The sequence below is a fragment of the Mchenga conophoros genome, linkage group LG14, assembly GCF_057382185.1.
Source record: "Mchenga conophoros isolate Kocher_MC1m ecotype Shallow Benthic linkage group LG14, M_conophoros_male_GT1.1, whole genome shotgun sequence".
NCBI lineage: Eukaryota > Metazoa > Chordata > Actinopteri > Cichliformes > Cichlidae > Mchenga > Mchenga conophoros.
In genome coordinates, this window is record NC_140539.1 from 8063922 (window position 1) to 8069499 (window position 5578).

Below are 5578 nucleotides of genomic sequence, written 5' to 3' on the forward strand. Positions count from 1 at the left end.
TAGCTGCTTGTTTTCGTCTCTTTTTTGTTGTTCTGCTAAATGGGAGTCTTTGTGTTTATTTTTTGCCACAGCTATAAAATAAAAAGAGAGTGACTGTAATTCACTGGCGGAAGAATACTAGCGCACTCGGAGACAAATGTGTACTTTTCAAGGGGGCTCATGTGAACCCTCCAACCAAAATAGGCCCGGCCAAATGGGGATCACCAGACATTGGATTTGACACTGAACACAACAGGCTTTCTCACGGATGGCTGTAAATGCTCAGACATCTGCATTGGTGTGTATTAATACCCCCCCGCTGGCCCCCCGCTACTGTAACAAACTCACTTTTGTTTAACAACCTCTCCGATGAAGAGAACAAGCCTCAAAGCGTTTCTGGACAAACAGCACGCCGGCCCAGCCGCTCCGAAAACCTCTGCAACCCATCCGGCCTGCTTACATACACAGGGCCCCCTCTGTGTATGTGTGCGTGTGTATATGTGTGTGTTTGTGGACCACATGCATTCATACATTATGTTCATGTTCACTTATAGTGTTGTTTCTGTGTGTGCGTGTGTTTTCATGCAGCCTGAGGGTATTAACCCTAATTATAACATTCTTCTGATTAATCGTGTCTGCTCGCGGGCCTCGGAGGGGCGGCGCTGTGTGCAGCTCATGCAGCAGGACCACACACTCTATAAATAAAGTCTGAGTCAATAACAACGTTAAGGATCACTCATAGTCTTGTCAGCTCTGTTTGCCAACACACTGAGACCCACACAGAAACACAACCATACACACATATTCTGGAAAAGGGTCTAATCACCTGCGGCGCGCACCAACACTACTGCGGGTACACACAGATGCGCGTGCATGCGTGTAGCCACATTTGGACTCTCTCTCACACGCACATACTGTTTGCTTTCTTAATCAGTGCGTACCATTAAAGATGAAGACAAATCACACCTGCACAGTTCCTAAACTAAGACATTACTTTTATTAATGAACTGCTGCCCCCTGCTCTGAAAAGGCTATTATTTCTTTAATACACCCCAGAGTGTAGTTACATGGAACTATTTTAATGACATTTCATACTGCCAGATAATGATAAATTTTTGGACGGGTCTTTTTTGCTCGACACAAGCTGCCGTATTCAAAGAAATCCAAATGAAATAACCTGATTTTTCCCCTCAAATTATTATTTTTTTCCGTCTTCTTTTTAATGCTCCTTTCTTTTCCACAGCGTGAAACTGGTTAGTGCTGCAAGTGTATTTATCGTACCACAGACACATTTTATGATGATCTTATTGTTCTCACTGACTCCTGGCCTGGATTGTTTTCTCTTGGTTGCAGCACAGTTATCTATAGTGCTAAAATCTTTCCTGGTGCCGTCCTTCAGATAAAACTTTTTACTAAACCCAATCACACACACTCTCTTTCGTTGTTACTCTCAAAGAGACCCACAAACTGAGGCAAACACTTGCAGCGTTGTATCACCATGTGATCCAGTAACTCAGATCTGAGACAACCCCCCCGGGTTAAAGAATTTGTTTTTTACCTCAGTGTTGTGATCTAACATGACCTCCAGATCATGCCAGCAGCTGCTTCTGTCATTCTCACTATGTTAAGCGTGTGTGTGTGTGTGTGTGTGTGTTGGTGTGTGGACACTTTCTGATTGTCTCTACCATGTGTTTCGTGGTTCTTGAGTAACTTTTAAAGGATCATATAGTCAAAGAGAAAGCTGTTGGCACACTAGCTCAGTGGTTAGCACAGAGGGGTTTTGGTTTGAATGTGATCACCAGCTGGCTGGTGTTAGCATGGCCTCCTTCTGTCTGTGTGGGTTTAGACCAGATGTACTGAGGCCAGTTTCACACAGAAAGACTTTGACTATGGCTTAGGTAAAAGAAACAGTCAGACCTTCGATAGATGTATAAATTAATCAGTGGCACAAGTGGCACCACTAGAAAAAAATCTGTCAATTCAAGTATAATGATAACACTCTCGCAGCTTATCTGTTCTCTGACTCCTCTTAGACACGTTAATCTGTTGATCAATCTGAACGAAACTTCCTATGTAAACTGTCTATGGTACCAGGATCATATATACAACATCTATATAACTTCTGGGAATTATATTTACAACACTCAAATCCTTACAAGTATATTTTATATGTATCTGATCTCAGAATGAATGGCATGTTATATAACGTGTACGACATTGCCTGTATTATGTGTATGTTGCTGTTTGTAAATAACATTTTTAGTGCAGTTTATCACTGTGCATATCTGTAAATAAATGTTCAGAACACAATTGAGCTTGAAAACAACAAGAGCAATACATATATGTTTTATTAAAAGTGCGAGACCCAATGGCCTTGAAAAAATACTAAGAATTGCTAGTAATAATAATAAAAAATGAAATTACTAGTAATATTTGTGGGGAAGAGGAAGCACCAGTTAACAATGCAGTTCATTAGTGCTGGGAACAAGTCCTGATATCTGCCACAGACAGTAACCTTCTCTGTCTCCCTCTGATATTTGTCAAAAACAGGCATTGTAGACTTTGTACACATTTGTACACATATCTAGACATTGAGAGTTCTTTTAGCTACAACAATCTCGGCCAGTCTTTTACTGTAACGATTTAATGTTTTTGCTTTTTCAAATGGTAACTGAACTAATCACACTGGCACTTGTATTTTGTCTGAAACATCATTGAAACTCTTGCTTAGCAAACACATGAGCAGCTGTCAGTAATGTTAGACCTTCAGCTTCCTTTGTAAGTGATTGTGACAAGGCAAACAAACACATTTTGACATTGATTAACAGTTTCTTGGTGGTGCTTTTATTTGTGAATTGTTTGATATTTTCCTTTATGGATTACGTTGTCAATTGCTAGCTGATCATGCAGCTATAGCTGATTTAGACTTCTAGAGTGAAAGTCTATGATGTAACCTATGCAAGTGGACAGCATTTATAGTTGTGCTGGTGCATTACCTTTAAGTTAAACGTGTGGTCGTGTGCCGGTTTGCACATCAGGTTATTTAAACTGGCTCTGGTAATGTGGTAAAGGTGTCTGTTCAAATCCATTTAGAAATTTATCAGTCATACTACAGTAAAACCAGGATGACATTGTTCGTTTAACAGGTAAAATCTGTGATTGTTCAGTGAATGCAATGAATTTTCTTTTTTTTTTTTGCATTTGGTGACACATTCTCAGTCATTGGTGATTTCCCAGAGGTTGAGGGTGTTGCATGCTCAACACCCTAAGGATGGCCAATGCTAAGCGATTGCACAGGTCACCTGGTGGGAGCCAAACGGTTTCCAAACAATTGTTTCCAAATAATCGTTGTCTAATTCACAAGTGCAGACTGATTGGCAACATGTTGCAATCAGTCGGAGTCAGTCTGCACTGAGAAGCACAACTTGTCTGTGTGTCTCTTTACAAAAGGCGACCCAACTCATCTGATTGTATTGCTTTTTTTAAAGTAACTATGCAATTATTTGTGGGGAACTTTCTGAATTTCTGTTTCACATCTATGAGGTTCTGGCCATTTAATCTTGCAAAGGCAACTTTATTGCTCAAAGTAGAAATTATTTATTTATTTATTTGGCATTTTTGCATTTTTTTGATAGTGACAGGAAAGGAGTGAGAGACAGAGGGGGAAAACATGTGGCTGGGTCGCACTCGAACCCGGGCCACTGAAAATCAATACTGGATACCTGTAATTGAATACAGTCATGATTCTGTTGTGGAAATCACTGCATGGGCTCAGGAACACTTAGATAAATCACTATCTGTGAACAAAGTTTACTATTTTTATCCACAAATGCTGTATTGTGCAAAAATGAAGCCAACATGATCCAGAAACACCATTTTTTGAGGCCATTTTGAATGAGTCATTGAGCTTATTTAAAATTTTTATTGAGCCATTGAGCTCATTTAAATGGACTAAGGCAAATTGGAAAAATTATTGGACAACATGGACACCACATCCTCTGGACTAAAGAGGATAGGGAGTATCCGGCTTGTTATCTGCACTCAGTTCAAAGGCCTGCATCTCCGATTGCATGGAAATGTGCCATCCAGGATGACTTTTTCAAGGTAGGCCTTGCATATTTCAGCAAGACAGGAGTAAACTGCATGCTGCATCTATTATAACAGCATGTGTGAGCATAGTGTAGTTGCTGAATTGGCCTGCTTGCAGTTAAGAATTAAAAAGAGGACCCCGGAATATTGAGCAGCTACTATGCTATACCTGAAAACAGTGGAACAACATTCCTCTTCCAACAGTCAACTCACTTCCCAGACATTTATGGACTGTTGTTAAAATATAAGGAAATGCTACATAGTGGTAAACATGATTCTGTCCCAACTTTTTTTTAAAGACATGTCACTGCTGTTCAGTGTTCAGTTGTTTTTCCCTTCTCTTCTATGTTGTTTTGTGAATAAAATATGTTTTAGGAGATTTGCAAATCATTGCTTTCTGTTTTTATTACATTCTACACCAGCGGGTCCCAACCTTTTTTTGGAAATTCAATATGATAAATTTCATCAGTAAAGAGTTGCTGTATTCTTGGCATTTGCACTAAAAGGGCTTCAATCTATTTGTGCTATAAACCATAGATGTTTGTAGCATTTGTTCAATATAAATATTGTATTTGAAGGGAAGCACTCAGAATCCAGACTACAGTTAGCCAAAATATGAATTACACCACAGATTAGGTTAGCTGCAGTGGACTAACAGAAATTACAAACTGACATTAAATCTACATGAAAGGTTGTAAATTGTTAGAAATTCCAGAAGTCAGGAAAAATCAGGTATCTTAAATCCTCTAATTAGATCATTCTTAACTTCGATTCAAATTTTGTTCATATGTAAACTCGTTAAAACCTGTTATCAACCCTGTCCTGTCTGAACACCAGGTGAAAAGAAGTATTTTGGGGTGTATACCCCAGCTCGCCATGCAACCTGTACACACACTTAACCCCTGACACTCCCCAGCGTTCACACACTCTGTCATCACAGGTTTTGACTGTTGCTGACCTGAGTGCTAACACATGCTGGGGACAACTTAACCTATGAACCTCCGGATGGAAAAACACATCGACACAGGAGAAGGAAGGCATCTGAGAAGGAGGAGGAGATGACGGGAATAGGAGGATGAAAGATCACTGTGTGTGCAGATTATTATTTATTGAATGTTGTCTCCCCCCCCCCCCCCCTTTTTTTAGCATCCTTGTTCCTATTGAATGTATCTACTTAATCTTGCCTGGCTATCTTAGGCTCACTGTATGACTCCAGGACTTTGGAGCACTTTTCAAAACCCAAGAGTTGAAAAGAAAAGAAAGCCATAAACAGCTGTTTTTACGCTTGAAAAAGCTGACATGATGGTACAAATTTTATCTCCTTGATTTGTCTCATTTCCTATGTAAAATATCCAACACATCTAAAATTGTGCATTGGTTGGTTTGGTTTGTTGAGTACTTGCAAATCCAATCATTGCACAGTGACAATCTTATTTTGTGTGATTTAACAAACTTTCTATAATTATTACTTTTTAAAGTCAGAATGTTCTTAGATTTTTCAGCAAAACAC